Below are 20227 nucleotides of genomic sequence, written 5' to 3'. Positions count from 1 at the left end.
ACATGATGTATCACTCCATGTCATTGTCTATTTAGCTTATACATATATGTGCTCATCTTTCTTATAGATTTGTGGGTATTGGACATCGACTTACTTGAATTTTTGGGATGAACGTGCCATGTCGCAATAAGTTGATGGTAATAATGAGAAGATAATGTTAAGGTCCAATCCTAACCACAATCTAATTATTTGTCTTGAGAAGGAGGACATATATATGATTTTCCACCCTTTTTAAACCCATGAGTTTGTCTTTTTCTGTGTTGTTTGATTTTGAATTTTGGTCAATTTTTGTAATGTTTCTTTTATGTGGATTTGGCTATGTGATTTACTTTGTAAATGATTTAATTAGAGTTTTTGGGTTAATCATATAATTATGATATTGCTATTATGATTTAACTGTGTAGTTTTGAGTCAAACTCTTTGACCCATGTTTCATGAGTACTGATTCAACATGAATCCATCTCTTAGGAGAATAAATGAAACACTTAAAACTCATTGGATCTAGGTGATTCTCACAGAGGTGAAGCACTGGGACTTCCCAGGAGGTCACCCATCCTAGTACTACTCCAGCTTGAGTGTGCTTAACTATGAAGTTTCCTCCATGGTTAAACCCACTCTGCTTGTAATCCCATTTGCAAAACCTTCACCAAGTATTGTGCCTTATGAACCATTAATTAGAAAGCCCCTTAAGCTCATCAATTTCTAAGAAGGTGATATTTCCACAAGAAGTCAAATGTTGATATTGCTATCATGATTTAACTTTGTAGTTTTGAGTCAAACTCTTTGACCCATGTTTCATGAGTAGTAATTCAACATGAATTTATCTCTCATGAGAATAAATGGAACACTTAACACTTATTGGATCTAGGTGATGCTCAAAGAGGTGAAGCACCAGGACTTCCTAGGAGGTCACCCATCCTAGTACTACTCTAGCTTAAGCACACTTAACTACAGATTTTCCTCCATGGTTAAACCCACTCTGCTTGCAACCCCATTTGCAAAACCTTCACCAAGTGTTGTGCCTTATGAACCATTCATTAGAAAGCCCCTTAAGCTCATCAATTGTTAAGTAGGAGATATTTCCATAGCAAGTTAAATTATGATATTGCTATTAGGATTTAATTGTGTAGTTTTGAGTCAAACTCTTTGACCCATGTTTCATGAGTAGTGATTCAACATGAATCCATCTCTCATCAGAATAAATGGAACACTTAACACTCATTGGATCTAGGTGATGCTCATAGAGGTGAAGCACTAAGACTTCCTGGGAGGTCACCCATCCCAACACTACTCCAGCTTGAGCATGCTTAACTATGAAGTTTCCTCCATGGTTAAATCCATAGAGTTTTTTAAATGGGGTTTTATCATGGTAGAATTAGTTATTAAAGTTTGATATGACTCTTCTATAGATGTGTTAGCCCTTATTTGATATTTAAAATACAATATTTTGATATGTTCAGTATTTTTTTATTTTTTTTTTGATAGGTGAGAGGCCAAAGCCAAGATCAACTTATATGTTGTTTGATTAATTTTATTTATTTATTAAATTCAAGTAGGTTCCAACCTAAGACCTCCAAGATAAGAGACTCACAATTTACCATTGTGTTGTAGGCTCTTGCCTGATATGTTGAGTAATTGATTATGTTAGGTTGTAACAATTTCCTACTTGTAGTAATGATGCTTCAATTGCTTTTAGTTAGTTAATGAAATTAATTTTATGATGTTTTCATATGGTGCATCTTAGAAATATATTTACTATGTCCTCGCGATGATGAGATATTCATGGTAGAATATGATGTTATTTATATTTAAGATTTACTATTATACTTACCCCATACTTGCATGTGTATGTTGTCTGTGTATGTTTTACATTTATATTTGACATGCCTGCTATGGTTGAGGGTATTGGAAATAATCAAGACTAGCTAGGTTACTAAGAGGGGAGGGGTGAATCAGTAACCTCAAAACCTTTAGCACTTAACAACATAATCCATTCACCATTAATTGATCTAATCTACTGCATGCATGAGAAACTGAAAGATAAACATTTATGACACATGAACACAATATTTGGTGACCCAAAAACCTTCCAAATAGAAAATAAAATTGATTATGTTAGGTTGTAACAATTTCCTACTTGTAGTAATGATGCTTCAATTTCTTTTAGTTAGTTAATGAAATTACTTTTATGATGTTTTCATATGGTGCATCTTAGAAATATATTTATTATGTCCTTAGGATGATGAGATATTCATGGTAGAATATGATGTTATTTATATTTAAGATTTACTATTATACTTACCCCATACTTGCATGTGTATGTTGTCTATGTATGTTTTACATTTATATTTGACGTGCCTGATATGGTTGAGGGTATTGGAAATAATCAAGACTAGCTAGGTTACTGAGAGGGTAGGGGTGAATCAGTAACCTCAAAATCTTTAGAACTTAACAACATAATCCATTCACCATTAATTGATCTAATCTACTGCATGCATGAGAAACTAAAAGATAAACATTTATGACACATGAACACAATATTTGGTGACCCAGAAACCTTCCAAATAGAAAATAAAATTGGGGTGGGGATGATGCCCACAAAACTTCAATACTACAGTATAAAGTTGGCCTGTTAAAGGTTATAATGATCAATTTTGATGATCTTCCCTGTTAGGAGCAATTAGGACTACTAGGTCCACCTTGTAAGAGGTTTTACAAACATACAATGAAGTATGCACTCTGTTAAGATATTTAAAGAAAATATTGTTAAGTCTACCCTATTAAAGGATTTGAATCTGATTCTCTTATTAGGATGAAACAATAGATCTAACTTACAACTTAATTGCTGATTAGATCCTTGAAATGCCGATCACCTCTTAGTGATAAATAAAACTTGATCATTACTTATTGACCTTGCTAAATAATTTTCTCTGTTGCTAATTCACGTTTGCATTCACTGTTCTGAAAAATATTATTATTTTCATCATACTTAGGAATGATACAATAAATTACATATATACCATCCCAATTCTCATAATTACAAGATCATCCAAAACACAAGTTAACACAGATATTACTGAGTCGGCCCAAATGTAGAAACTTAGGTTTTAAAAGCTAACTTGGTGAGCTTCTGATACTCGATGTCTACTGCATTACTCAACATCATCATGCATTCAGTATAAGTAGAGGTTTGATCCATACTAATCACTCAATGTAGCTTCAAACTCGATGAACATTGGAGACTTGATGGATATAGTGTAACTCAGTAGAAATTGAATATAATGTTTACCTTGCTTGCACTCAATAAACACTAGCTTCCCATCATAGGAACTGATGACTCGATAAGTACTGTGAAGCTCAGTAACAACTAATGTGCTCGATGATAATTGTTGAACTTCACACTACCTTTTTTCACTTGGTAACCTCTAGAATGCTCAGTGTGAACTATGAAACCTAGTAACCACTGAATTGCTCAAAAAATATTAGAGACTGAATGATGAACTCGGTAGCCATACAAAATTATGAATAAGTCTTGTCACTAATGATAAACATAACTTAATGCCAACAATCTCCCCCTTTGGCATTAGTGACAAAAACACTTATCAACCAAAATTTATGTACAATGTCATGCTGATTTTTTGATTTTTCAAAATATGTCTTTGTAATGCATTTGCACATATCACCCCCATACAATGTACATATCATATCATACTGAGTGTATATACAAGTATTTCTCCTTCTTTACAAGTTTCTCCACAAATAGCTCTTTCTCCCCTTTTTTGACAATGATGCCAAAGATTTATACACAACATACTTATATAGAGACACTAAAATGTGAGAGAAACTCAGAATGTACCTTGAGAATAAGATCTAATGTCTTATCCTAGTTTTCTAGAAAAATCTTGTAGGTATGAAGTGCCACTTGGACTTCTGCTAAGAGTTCAATCATATGATCTGCAATTGAATTTTTTTTTTTATCATGGATCAATGTTTTTGAATAGGCTATGTGCTTCTACATTGAGTCCATGATTGGAAGGATCATGCTTTGGATGTCTATTAATGTAGACCTGATCCGTGCTTCCTCTCTCAACAACTTTTTCGGCATATCAGATAGGAATCTGACCTTCATATGATGTGCTAAGCTTGAGCTAGGGTCAAGCTAAAAATTTTGAGTGCTAGCCTTCAAATCCTCATCTATCTTATTTAGTTTTCCTTTTATTTCCTTGGTATACTCAATAACATCACATAGCTTGGCAAAAAGAGATGTTACATTTGTAAAAGAATTTTCAAGATTAGCCAAAATTGAGGAAAGCTCTACTTGGTGAATAGCAATATGCTGAGCAATGTGGTCAAGCACTTTATTGTCAAATTTTTTCTCAGCTTTTTCTATCAACTTTTCTTGGCCAGTAGAGTTCTCATTGAATTTATTTATTGCTTCCTCAAACTATAACAAAATATGTTGAGATGAATCAATATCTATGCCTATAGCCTCTGTCAAAATATTCTTTGCACTTTCTATGATTTTGAATTCTCTGTCCCTTTCTTCTCTTATCTGCTTCTGTCTAGCCTTCTATTCCAAAAGTTGGCTTACCAATCTCATTTGATCAACAGTAACGTTATCAAAATCCAACTTAGGAATTTCAATTTCCTTGTCCAAGTCAATATCTTCATCAATTTATTTTCCAGTAAGTAGAAGTTTAAGTGGTGTCCTTGGTTCAACTTCTGACGTTACTACTTTGGACTTTGAAATAGAAACAATGGTAGAAACAATAGGGCTTGCTGTGAAAACTTGTATTGGGACTACTGAAGGAATACTGACTGGAGTGCTAAAAGAATCCAAAATTGATGTGCTACCCAAAATTGAAGTAATTTCAGTTGGAACACTGACTAAAGTGCATACAATAGGAGCATTGATAGAAGTATTTACAAATGAAGTACTTACAGGAGCATGCAAAATTGAAGTTGAAAAAATTGTAGAACTGGATGCTGAACTCAATGCTGATGTCCTTGACTTGGGAGCTAAAGAAGAGGAGGGCTATAGATTAGTGGATGAAGTGGTAGACACTTCTATTAGAGATACCTGGAGCTAAGAAGGAGCAAAGAGTGATTGAGCAGATGATGTATCTATTGTGGTTGCAATCACACTTGCTGAAGCTGTCTCCATGCCAGATGATGTAGCAATTTTTGGTGGAGAGTGAGGAAGGGAGGCTATAAATTCCATAGCTATCCTTACTAGATCATTCTCTTCTTCTTCCCTATCTTCCTCTTCAACTTCTACCTCTTTCTCTTCTTCATCATCCTTCATAAATGCCTGATAATCCTCAACATCAATAGTAACACAAGGTGTGTTATCATCTTCATTGTCTTCATCCTTGTCACTATCATCATCATTAATTTCCACTGGTTCCTCACTTGGCTTGTGCATATGATAAATATTTTTCCACATGGATGTAGCATCTTTAACTACATGATCAATATCTTTCACCAAAATCAAACAAGTTGAAATCTAATCATCATTTTACCTTCATTTTCCTTCATTTCTTTCTTAACCTCAACATTGGTAAGATTAGGTAGCAATTATTTTAAAGATTTCTCGTATATATCCTTTGCAGTTTGCACAGTTGATTCCCATCTAGGTTTTAACCTTGCTAATAATTCATTGGAAATCCGAGGGGCAATTTGATTTGGGGAATATTTCCATTTTCCCATCTTTGTCAGCACTAGCTCCTCAATTTGCATCTTCTCTACATCAGTTCTTGTTTCATACTTTAAAGCTTTAGAATTTGTGATACCTGCACCTTCTTCTAATTGCTTAAATCTTTCTTGGAAGGTGAGTGGGGGCTTACTGAACACAATCTCACTTCCTCCTTTCTTCTTGGATCTTCTTGTAAACACAATTGTAGAGGCCTTGGGTGGCTTGGTGATAATCACCTTGCCCTTCTTTCTCATAGGCTCTTCCTCCTTTTCTAAGTCCTGCTCTTCATCCTTAGATTCTTCTTCATCCTCACCTTTTCCCTCGGTAAGCATGAGAGGGGAACTTGCAATTTTTAGTTTTGAAATCCTCTTCTTTCCTTTGTTTACCGCCTATGGGAGCTTGATCTCAAGCTCTATTTTAGCCTTTGCTTCATCATAAGTTCCAAAGATGGGTACCTTTGGATCTACAGGCTCATTCACCAGGGCTTCAATTATCTCCTTTGTTTCATCAATATTAACCTCATAGGGAAGAGGTTTCACCCATACAATTCTTGGCCTAACTGCCTGAATGTACACTCTATCACAATCAACCATGAAACAAACATCCTCTTTGTAGTCTTCAACTAGTTTTGGTAGAATTTAGAACCTATTATTCATCTTCTCCTTAAATGCTTCAAAATAGTTGTTCATTATGCTATCAAAATTCTCACCCATTTATGCAATAAACTCATTAATTTGGTAGAAAATTGGAGTGTCCTTTCTCCATGCCACTATTCTTTGGGAGGGGAAAAACTTTTGAACATAAAAGAACAAACAAGTTAATAAAGAGCCAAATTCACATAGATTATTCTTTAAGGTCCTGACACTTTCCATGTTCTTGTTCAACTATTTCAACATTAAATCTGCAAAATCATATTCCAAATTCTCCTTTACTACCTTGTAAGCTAGGTCCACAACCTCACATGACACACTATTCAGCCGACTAGAGCTGTATATCTTATGGACAATGATATGAATACCAAACCTAAATTCCACATCAGATACATTGCTGATTTTTAGTACTTTTCTATCCCACTTAGCTAGGGTTTTCTTTTGTAGCTCATCGCAACCTAGGGTTTTGGTAACTTTAACCTTGTTGAGCATAGGGAGACCCATGATTTTGTGAATCATCTTCTTCATTATCAAGACTAGTTGCTCTAGCCACAACTAGCCATTATGCACTCAACTCAAAATATACTTAATCCATTTGATTTGGAAATTTCTTGGCAGGTGTAGAATGTGGGTCAAACCTTTCTCCTCTAGATGTTTATGCTCGGGTTTGAGGGTTCCATCCACACACAATTCTCCTAGGGCACTATCCATTTCTAGGGTTCTAATTTCTTGCACAACACATTTAAAATGAGTACAAATATCATTTATAAGGAGTACCTTTTGTGGGATTTGCGACTGCGCTCCATTAGGGTCAAGTGATTCTATAATTGCTGATACCAGTTTGAAGTTTGGAGCCTTCCATTCGACACCATGCACCAAAATCTCATAACCTCTCTTCACCTTGCTGCTGCTACTAGTGGATTCCATGATCACTTGGTAGATTGAAAAAAAATTCTTCAAAAGCTTCACTACAAATTCTGCTCAAGATCGCCTAGATGCTTTGTAAATTTCTCTACTCTAGATATACTAAATTTGTGGTGAAAATGAAGTCAAAATTCTACCTTTTGATGAAAAATTCTTCCATTAATGCTTAGTATGATGAGAGTCATAATGACACAGTGCTTGATAGGTTGTCATCCACTATCTATGTAGATAACTCGGTAGAACCTTGTAACTCGGTGACCAAACAAAACTTTGTTACTCCCAACCTCACTTAGTGAATATTGATGTTAAAATTCTGTGATCCCTTTGTATTTGAAATACTAATTTGGATCTTTCCTTCCATTCATTGGTACTTCTTAAGATATGACCTTGATAATGTAGTTCCAATTCTTCCTTAAGAACTTAATTAGAAATGGTGGAGTCACCCACTTCTTGAGTGACATGACCATCATTTGAACTGGCTTGCTCGGTAGATTTGGGAATCCATTGCTGTCTCATCTACTTCCTAATATTATCAGCTTTAGCTTTCTTTTCATCTTCAACTCTACCTATATTCATACAATTCTTAGCTATATGACCAATTTTAGTGCATGTGTAACATCTTATTGTAGTATCCTTCTTTCTCAAGTGATGCCTTGCATAGTTTATGCCAATGTGTCCATATTATCCACAGTAATGACATCTACACCAAGTATTGTAGTCCCAACCAAATATATCCTTCACAAATTGTTTAGCTGGATTGAATGGTTTAGATCTACATTCAAATGCCTTGTGACCTTGTTTCTTGCATTTGTGACATTTGCCTTCAAACTTTGGTTTCTCCTTGCATTCATTAGCTTTATGACCATGCTAACTGCAATTGTAGCATTTTCCATTGAATTTTGCTTTTCTGTTACTCCAAAATTTGTTTGATGTATGACCTATCTTACCACAATGATTTCAAGTAGGTCTTTGATTCCTTTGAGCACCTTGTTTGGAGGATTCACCTTCTTCTTTGTATCCAAGTCTTGCTTTGCCCTTTTGCCTATAAAGATTATGCTCACTTTGCTAATTCAATTGATCCATGTCTGCTTGGGATTTCATTATTCTTTCATTGAGTTATTTCTCATAATTTAGATCATCTTTCAATCTTTCATTGATTTTCCTTTCAGTGCTTAAATCATTCCTTAACTTTTCATTTTTAGATCTCAGACTCATGATTTCCTCATTTGCATTGGAGAGTTGATTGATAAGACTTTCTTGCCGAAAGGAATTGATTTTGAGTTTCATTGTTCCTTGCCTCCAAGTCTTCACTTGCCTCATTTCTTTGTTCCAAAATTTCACACAATCTTATTGACTAAATTTCTTGTTCTCTTTTCAATTTTCTTACCTCTTCTTGTAGGGAACCATTCTTTTCTAAAAGTTCTTTGATTGCCTCATTTGTTTCATCTGAACTACTTGAAGGGAAAATTTTTCTCAATCTTTTCTTCAACATACTGGTGGTCATTCATCTATTTTGCAAGTTCCTTCCTTCTTTTTAGGGATTGGGAAAGATGCTCTTTTGCTTCCTTGAGTTGAGCTATAGCCATATCTAGATCTAGCTTCTCATTGTCAATAGCTTTGTCAAGTCTGAATATACCCATTGACCCTGATCTTTGCTCAAGCTATCAAACTTTATACTGAGAACCATAATGCTCTAATACCAATTGTTGGAAATAATCAAGACTAGCTAGGTTACTAAGAGGGGAGGGGTGAATCAGTAACCTCAAAACTTTTAGCACTTAACAACATAATCCATTCACCATTAATTGATCTAATCTACTACATGCATGAGAAATTGAAAGATAAACATTTATGACACATTAACACAATATTTGGTGACCTAGAAACCTTCCAAATAGAAAGTAAAACTAGGGTGGGGATGATACCCACAAAACTTCAATACTATAGTATAAAGTTGGCCTGTTAAGGCTTACAATGATCACTTCTGATGATCTACCCTGTTAGGAGCAATTAGGACTACTAGGTCCACCTTGTAAGAGGTTTTACAAACATAAAATGAAGTATGCACTCTATTAAGAGATTTAAAGAAAAGACTGTTAAGTCTACCTTGTTAAAGGATTTGAATCTGATTCACCTGTTAGGATGAAATATTAGATCTAACTTACAACTTAATTGCTGATTAGATCCTTGAAATGTTGATCACCTCTTAGTGATAGATAAAACTGGACTGCTCCTTATTAACCTTGCTAAATACTTTGCTCTGTTGCTGATTCATGTTCGCATTCACTCTTCTCAAAAAAATTATCATTTTCATCATACTTAGGAATGATACATTACATTACATATATACCATCCCAATTCTCATAATTAAAAGGTTGGCCAAAACACAAGTTAACAAAGATATTACTGAGTTGTCCCAAATGTAGAAACTCAAGTTCTGAAAGTTGACTTGGTGACCTTTTGATACTTGGCATCGACTACATTACTTGGCATCATCATGCATTCGGTAGAAGTAGAGGCTCGATCCATACTAATCACTCAACGTAGCTTTGAACTCAGTGAACATTGGAGACTTAGTGGATATAGTGTAACTCAATAGAAACTGAATACAATGTTTACCTTGCCTGCACTCGATAAACATTGGCTTCCTATCATAGGAACTGATGACTCGGTAAATAGTGTGAAGCTTGGTAACAATTGATGTGCTCAGTGATAACCGCTGGACTTCACACTGCCTATTTTCACTCGATAACCTCTAGAATGCTTGGTGTGAACTATGAAACCTAGTAACCATTGAATTGCTCGGCAAACATTGGAGACTGAATGATGAACTCAGTAGCCATATAGAATTATGAATAAGTGTTGTCACTAATGACAAACATAACTTAATGCCAACAAAGGGAGGGAGTTGTCGTCACCTGCTAGTCAAGATCTACATGATGTACCACTCCCCAACATTACCTTTTTAACTTAGTTATATACACACATGTACATCCTCATCTTTCATACAGATTTATAGGTAATAGACATTAATATTCAGGTCCAATCCTAGCCATTGCCTAATTACTTATCTTGAGACATAAGATATGTATCTAACTTTCCACCTTTTTTAAACCCATGAGTTTATCTTTGCTTGTGTTGTTTGATTTTGAGTTTTGGTTAGTTTTTGTAATGTTGCTTTTATGTGGATTTAGCTATGTGATTTACTTGGTAAATTATTTAATTAGAATATTTGGGTTAATAATATAATATTGAGAATTATTAACTATTATTTCATTAAAAATAAAATATTGAAACATGGGAATATTTATTTAATTAAAATCTAAGTAAATATGTGCTTTAATTTAAAAGACTTAATTTAGGAAATTGGTTAAAGAGAAATTAAAAAATGATGATATTTAATTAATTATAAATTAATTAAATGTGTTTTAGTTTAAAAGATTTAATTTGAAAATATAATTTAGAAAATTAGATAAAGAGAATTAAAAGATGAAATATTTAATATTGCTTTATTATGATAATTTAATTAATAATAATTAAATTAGAGTATAATGAGCTTTAATTATTATTATTAATTTAAATAATAAATTATGCTTTAAATAGTGCATGATCTAGTTGATAAAGTGGAGAAAAATAAAATAAAAAAATATTTTAATTAAAAAAGTTTTAAAAATGTGCATGAAAGGATTAAATAATTAAAATAATATTATTTAATAAAGTTAGTGGCTTTTAGTAATCGATGAACAGAAACCCTAGTTAGGGTTATGATTCTTTATTAAAAGGTTTGTAGTTCATTTGAGGGACACACAGGTTTTGGGGAGCGAAATTTGAAATTGCAACAAAAGAATTATTGAAATTTTCAGAGGGTTTCGATTTGCATGCATTCATAGAGCTGTTATTTTGAAGTAGGGTTGGAAAACCCATTGTAAAATTTTATTGAAAGATCTATCTACTTCGTGTCTTCCTAGGTGCTTTCATAATGCTTATTAATTTATTGAATTGATTTTTGGATAAAGAATTATGTTATATATTTTGAAAAGAAAAAATTTATTAATCAAGAAAACTTGATTGAAAAACTATAGAAAAATTTAGAAAATTGTTATAACTATATTTTTATAAAACCCTTTCTAATATAGGAAAATTTTGATTATATAAAATTGGAAGAAAACAACAAATTGAACAGGTAGGGTTTTAACTTTTAATTTGTCATTAGAACCATGCGATTATCATAATTTTTCTAAATAAAGATAAATATTCTTCTTATATCTAAAATAATACATTTATAAAATATATTGAAGAAGCAAAAGAATAATTGAGAGGAAAGCATATTGTAACTAAACTTATACATGAATGTGAAAACAAAATAAATATACTAAATATAGAAAACTAAGTATATTATGGTTGCATGATTTGAGAGATCAAAGACATGCAAAAATACTAATTGCACATGTTTATTTTAATTTTATAAAAATATAATTTATTTTTTGTGAAACTTGATATCTATATTAATAATAACTAGTTCAAAAATGGCTCCCAGAAAAAAGAAACAAAAAACAAAAACTCCAGTCATTGCTTGATATAAAAATGATGCAGAAGAAGAAAGACTGCATCTAGATAAAGTATCTATCAACACTAATGAATCTTGTCATTGTGAATCCCAAATATAAAAAATTGTGATTACAAAGAGCCCAAAACTCATATGAATACAATTCATTGTTTGGTGTTGGAGACAACACCAAGAGGCAAGTCAAAAACTATCATAAAAGTTTTCATCATTGATCTTCATCCAAAACTCCAATTGAGACCATGATATTAGAAAAAAACCATCTGATGCAAGTGCAATCCAAGACCCTGAACTGCATACAATATCTCAAAAGAACAAGTGAGATCCATAAAATCAAAACAAGTGAAATCACAGAGAAGTCATGATTTACTATCAAATAATATTTGAGAAGGGCTCAATAGGATTCTTAACATATTCTTTTGTCATAATATTAACCAAGTTGGGGAAATCAAGGAGATTAAGTGGAGAAAGTAAAGAGTTAATATAAACCCCATCAATACCCAAATTAGCCAAACAATCAGCTAATAGATTGCCTTCTCTATAAGTATGCATGATGTAACATTCAAAGATTGAATCAAGAAGAGACCATACTTGATGAATATATACTATATGGAATAATTATATACATGACATTTAAAACTTTATTATTATTATTAATTATTAATTTTAGAAATTTAAAAATAAAATTAATTAAATTAAATATTATTTATTTATTTTGAAAATTAAATAAATAGATAGTACTTATTTTCTTATAAGTGAGTTTTTAATATTAGTTATTTTTAAAACTCTTGGTTATAACTTGTTAGATATTTATTAATGCACATGGAATTGTAAGTTAATAAATATATATTTGTGGCATAGTTATATTTTAAGAGAAGTTTGAGTGGAGTTCAATATATAATGTAGTTATGAATATTCAAATGTTATGAGAGAAATTGTAGATAACTTAATTAAAATTTCAATTTCAATTTTGAGTTACTTGTAGTTGCATTATGAATTAAAGGAAAAGTAAATATTAATATTAGACTTGAATAGAAGTCAAATTAATATTTTAGAAATGTAATTGATATTAATATATTTAATCTAATAATATACATTTATGTTATTAATTAAATCATTTCTAATTTAATTATTTAAATAAATAATATGGTAATATTGCATGACATTTCATATGCACAAAGAGATTTGACATTTAAATACTTATTGATTTAAATAAGTATATTCTTACTTTCTTTCTAAGCACATATTTATGGCTCAATCTAAACAGAGAAAATGGTGGAATTAAATCATATGGCTAAAAACTATGTGTTTTTTTAAATATTCTATTTATAGTTTTGTGATATTTATTTTCTTAATGGTTCTTCTTTGTGGGTTGTTTAGTTGGACAAGTTAAGATGTGCACTAGAGGTGTTTTTGAGGTTTCTTATACAATTATTTGACTGGATGTCATGATTTGTTTTATGATTCAAATTGAGATTTATGTTATGAGTTTTATTTTGATAAGCATTTGTGAGAACTTGGGTTTTGAGAACCAATGTTATTTCTGGGTTTCCTATTAAGGAACCAAATTTGATCAATATTATTTTTGTGGTATGGGACACAATTGTGGTTTGTGAGTTTTGGGAAGGTAGTCTAGGTGCATGTCTATGAGAGTGGTTGTAATGGGGGTTGGGACCCAAAGTGCTTGTCGGGGTAACACATTGTAAGTTGTGCAACAAGTGATAACATAGTAATTATAATAATTTCCTCCCCCATGCCTTGAGAAAAATTAAAAAGATAAGTTAGAGATTTTTCCTTGTCCATGCCTTGAGTGCTTGTATAGGCCAAGGATGGGAATGGGATGATACCTTGAGAGGTATGACTAGTTTCCTCATCTTCATGAGAGGGTATTTTGGTTCCACATAAAGTCACTAGGGGGCTAGGGTCCTGAGAGACTGTCAGGGTAACCTTAGAGTTGGCTCATGTGATGACACTCCATAGTATGTAGCTCGAGTCTCCTTTATATTTTCTTTATGTTTTCGTCTAGTGGTGTATTTATTGGTGGTGTACTTGTTGAATGTTACTTTTTTTGGTGTATTTATTATTAGTAGTTACTTATTGATTGAATGTCATTTATTATTGATAGTTGACTTTTATTGATGAGTGATAGTTATTCATTGGTGGTGTTTTATTGTTGGATGTTATATATTTCTTGGTGATTTACTTTCATTGATGGAAATTGGTTATTTGTCAATTGTTTTATTTTTAGCATTTGACACTTGGTTTGGGAATGGATATTCTTTTAGTGTTATGTCCTTTTATTTTAAGACATGATCTATACTTGGTCTTTGATGTTGACTTTGGTATTTGGTGTATGATTGGTTGAGCATCTTGTTTGATTTTGGTAAACTTTCTTTATCAATAGTTTGTATACCCTTGAGGTAGATTTAGCTATTAGGGTCCCTTACCTAGGATTGTTTTATGATTTGATATCTGTTTGTGAATTACATATTATCTCTCTTGCATCATGGGAGTAGGATCCTAATTAGGTGACCAAGTGATCGAGAGTTAGTGACTTCTTACCATTTGGGTCTCTCTCAGATTGAAATATGTTGGATGCTCCTTGATACAATTGTACTTTTATCATTCTTTTTCTTGTCTAGGATACTTCTATTTATTTGATGTATCTATGTATCATGTACCTTGATATCCTACAAGATCTATTGCATATTGATGTACTTGTATTTATTATTGCATACCTTGTGACATGTGTAGTGGATGTTATTATCTAAATGTTCTTTATCATATTAGTTGCTTTTGCTTATGTGTATATGAGATTATATATGTGTTTATTCATCTTATGCTAATGGATATTCTAATTGATACTTAAACTTATTAATAAAACTTTCCTAAATTTGACTCAACTCAAAGGAACCCTTCAGGAATGAAATATGTATTTGTATTACTTTTTTGTAAATATTGTGTTTGTATATATTATTTCTACATTGTTACTTTGATGTTGTTTAAACTTACAAAAAAAATTTCAGTAAAATTTGTAACATATTAGATTAAATATTTTGGGTTCTTAAGTGGGGCATTACAAACTCAATGTAATCTATCATGATACATTCATTATTGTGATCACTGGCACATTCCAAGACAACGACTTAATGTAGTCAATCATGATAATGAGTCAATTCATTGTTAATATTGTCACCTAAATTAATGTATAGTCCATCATGATGAGTATCATGATCTCCAACACATTCTGGGACAACTTAATATACTTCATCATGTTAACAAGTCAAGCCATTATTAAGATTGTCACCTTACAATAGTGATTTCACAAATACATCAATGAAAAATTGTCACCTTTCATTCACATAATCCACATATGTAAAATAGTAACTCTCATGATATCCACCATGAACCAAGTGAGAGGGTGGATATACCATAGTTTTTCCTAGAGGGTGGAACAAGGTCTTTCACCTTAAGCTTCTTTCTCATAGAGAAGAATGTATTACAAGGAATTTCACCTAGAACTTCTCTCTCTCAATCTATTGAATTTTTCTTATCAAGGTTTCTTCTGATGGAATATTAGACTCCCTCTAGATGTGATATACACCTTCTCACATTCTCATACAAGGGTACCTCTGATGAAGTGTCAAATTCCCTCTTTATATAGAAGGATATATGTAATCTCAATCATTGAAGATATTCATTTCAAAAGACTCACTTTATCTATCTTGATCATCTGATGATTAATGAATTCTAGATCACAGCTTCTTTGGAGTTACTATCATAAGATTGAGTCTACCCAATATTGGTAGCATGTGTAAAGTACTAACCTTTTTTCCTACAAGAGCATCCCCAAACACAAAGGAAAATTTCAAGGCAAATAACTCTTCATAATATGTATAGAAGTACAAATAAGATAGAGACTACATTGGGTAGATAAATGTAATACTTAAGGATAATAAATACTTATATGTACATCAACATCCTTGACATAAGTTTCTCCAATGAAGGTATGAATGAAAAAAATTAGAAAATGCCTCTATATAAGTATTTATCAAATAATGGGAATGGAACATTGGTTAATATTCTCCCCCCCCTCACCACAATGTAAAATTACTAGTTACTCTATTTTGTAGAGACTACATAAATCAAGATCTTTATTACTTGAATGCAATCTCTTATACTTCTTGGTTTGTCCTTTTATATGATAGATAATGAGGTCTTCATAGGTTGTTTTATTGACCTTCACTTAGACCATCAATGTTATAAATGTACAAATTGTCTCCCCTCTCCATGCCACACAAGGAGGGACAACTTAATACAAGTATTATTGATCATTTTCTTCAATATCTTACAATATAACTCAAAGGTAATACATTACAACACTTCACCTTATAAAGAAAATTCATCCAAACCTGACTAATGACCACTGAATATTTTTACCTTACTAAATCATAACTTATCAGGAGTTTTCATGATGCAATAATTGGTAAGTAGTCAGAATAATGTATTTTGGAGATGGAGCAATAACAAGGTTACAAACAAAAATATCACAAAAAATATTTTCATGTTTGAATAATAAAACTTTTCAAGATTCTGCAACCAAAGGTTGTAGGTTCAAAACATATTGCACAACAAATATCACAATGATCTTGTCTAGAAATCACTATCTGCTTTGTTGTTGTAAACATAGTGGAACTGTTGCATTTATTTACTTGTCACTAATTATATTAAATATGCATGCACTCTTTAGTGTTTCACCAATTTTGATGATAATATTCTCATCATATGTAACAAGATCTTTGAGAGTGTTGGGGCCGAGTTCTAGATTCAACTTTGATGCAATCATAACATCTAACCAAGTTCTTTTATGTATATAAAATAAAGGTAGAAATCTTTCTTATCTTCTTGAGGATACTACCACCTTTTTTTACCTCAAAATTATGATTACAACAATTATTACAAGATGGGGCTACCATGTTAAATATTTTGCTCAAACTATATAAATTCCTCTATGATAAAGGTGTGGATGTGTCAAAATCTCAGAAGTGAAATTGTTAAGACTTTAATGCTCCCACTAAAAAATATGAACACAAATGACTCAAGGATTCACTAATTTGGAGATAGGTGTGATTATGCTAATATGCAATAATATTCTTCTTGTAAATGACAATGTTCTAGATTGAAATTCTCAGATAATAGCTCCTAGTAGCCCACAACCTCCATAAATAATTTCAGATTTCTAAATCCATTTTTATGCCTCTTCCACATAATCCTGATAATCTTCCTTATAAAAGATGTGTATATTAGAATATAGTTTTGATCCTTACGATGCATTTGTAATGTACCTTAGTATGATGACTTAGGATTTTACCTATTTTTTATAATTTACATGAGTCTTCTTCCTCTATATTCCTTTATTTGTAATCAAGAGAATTGATTAATATCTTCAATTAATTGTGGACTATCTCATAATATTCAATCTTGATCCATGCTCTATATTATCACTAGTTCCATACTTTTTGCTAATAAAATTAACATAGTTAAATTATAATATTATTCTCAATAATTGCACTTGTATCTCCTTATATTATTGTAAGTAAGATTTATTAATGTTATCAAGTGATATGTATATATAAATATTCCTTACCTCTTTTAATCCCCATCATGACACATTTTTATTCCTTTATATTCCCATTTCCTCTTCTTTAAAAATATCCCCATATATTAGATTTTTTTAATCCAGTTGACTAGTATCGATCGAATGTGACTTTCCTTTTATTATCCCTCTATTAATACTCAACATTGTTAATGACTCTTCACATTGATATCTAGGTTGTTGCCATAATTTGCCTCAATGTTCATTATTTGTTCCACTCACTGGATTATTACTGACACTGATTGACTAATACATAATAGCAGTGAGAATGATGACTTTATGAATGCAATTATTTATATCAACAAGAACTATGTTTGTTGTAGTCACCTAGATTCTATTGTCAAACTGCAATTCTCTAATAGTTTATTGAATTGCTTTCTTCTCTATTGATAGGATAGAGTAAAGTCTAAACCATAATTTCTTTAGATTCTCATTCTAAAAATTATCTATCTGCTAACTCTATTTGTTAATGCTATTACTTGAAGGCTAACAGTATAGAGTATCTCCCAGTCTATATATGGAATCATCTTCCTTCTTAATACTTGCCTCTAAAAAGAAATGATATTAAGATAGTAGCTTTGTCCATATATAATATCCTGAAGATAGTAGTGAAGATCCAAATCTTCATTAGTTTTCTACTAGTAATTGTATGAATTTGATATCAAATCCCTAATCATAAGCTTGTGACTTAGGAAATGTCTATGCCAAAAATTTCCCTTAATTAAATATAAATATGCAAACAATAATGGTGACTGACACACAGTCTCTGCATGATTGACCCTTTATTTTCTTTGGTGAATTCCATGGGTAGATGTGGCTTATTACACACCGTATTGCTGAAGCCAAAAATGTCATATATCTTTTCACATTGTTTACTCTTCAATTGTCATTCAAAGCATTTGCAACTGGAGCCGATGGATAATCTTGTTCACCATAACCATTTTCTATAATGATAATTACAATATTGATATATTTTTATTTGATATACATAACAATTTTTCTCATCGTTTCATGTATGGGTACCTTGTCTCTCTCACCAAGTATGTATACTAATCCTTCTTGATAATACTTTATGTCCAAACAAAGTGAGAAGATGTACTCCTTGACATATATTATGGCATAATGGTTAATGCTGATAAAATCAAATGAACCCTTTACTTTCTATGACATTATTTTAGGGAAAGGAAGGTACCTACCTAACATTTGGTGCATTTTAGGAGAATAATCCCCATAAACCATGTGGTCCTATACCTAGGTAGTATCAAATGTTAAAAATCTCTTGACATCTCCTCTGTCATCTAATATATTCCATGAAGATGATATTACTATACCAATAGACCCTCTCTACTTCCTCAAATATTTGGTTTTATAAACATCAACTATTGTTGCATGTGAGAAAACATGTGTGCATACTTATTTTTCACATTTGCAGTCTACACTAATACCATTTTAAGTTTGTAGGATCATTTTTTGCAAATATAATAACACTATTATAATTTCTATATGTTCCAAATGCAGATTGAATATTATATAAATATGCATATAAGAGACATGTATCTATGATAATATAAATTAATGTCATGCTCAAAATACAAGGGCAAAAACACACGTAAAATTTTTGTTTTAAAAAAAAAAGGTTTATCACACTACTAAGTTTGATATGTTTGTTTTTAGAAGTTAAAGAATAGGTACACTATAAGATGGAATAGGTTCTCCTATCAATAACTTGACTCTCCATTTAGGTTTAAAAATTAATATGTATGAATAAGTTGTTTAATTAAACTTCCATTATTAAACCGAATAATTAATTTAAACAATCCAATTTCAATTTATTAAAAGATTTAACACATTGCCACCTTTACTTACTTTTAAAATATTAATGAATACTACATTTAAATTATTCGGATAACAATATAAATAAATACAAATCTAATTATTTTAAAAATTAAATAAACTGACTAACATACCTTTATAACCTTCCACAACAACTTAATATCAAACTTTACACTTATTACCATCATAATGATTCAAAAATTATTTCTTTAAACAAATTAAATAAATCAACTAACTTAACAACATATCAAACCAATAATAAAAAGCTAACTTATCTAATTACAATCCAATATTTAAATCATTCTAACACTAAAATAATTTCTAATATTAACATATACTAATTACCACTTAAATAAAACTAACACTAAACTACAACTAAATTTAATTAAAACTAAATTCTAAATAAAACAGATTTCTAATTAAAATTTATTAAAATTTATAATTTAAAACTAATATTAGACTACAACAAAATATACTAAATAACTAATAAAAATAATAATAGTAATTTGGAACAAACTTTATTTACTAACTTTTTAAAACTTTATTTAACTAAAATCTAAAATTATCAAATATTAACCCAACTTTACTAAACTAAACTAACAACTAACATCCTACTCTTAAACTAATACAAATACTAATTAATAACTTAAATTAACTTAATTTTAAAAAAAACTTTAATGAAAAAATACTATCTATCCTAACTCCACGTTCCCTCTACTCTCACACCTAAAACTTTCCCCACATCAAGACTCTTTCCCCACCCCACATGCTGACCAAGGCTGCATAGAAAAACACAGTAAGAAAATCTACCAAGGACAAGTACGCCTAGGCCAAGGGAGGCAAAAAGGTAAGAAGAAAAAAAAGAGTTTAAAAACTATTAACAAAACTGTCCACCATAAATTCCC

The sequence above is a fragment of the Cupressus sempervirens genome, chromosome 8 (genome assembly GCF_028749045.1).
Source record: "Cupressus sempervirens isolate cs-2001-9-10 chromosome 8, ASM2874904v1, whole genome shotgun sequence".
NCBI lineage: Eukaryota > Viridiplantae > Streptophyta > Pinopsida > Cupressales > Cupressaceae > Cupressus > Cupressus sempervirens.
This window is presented reverse-complemented; position numbering follows the sequence as displayed.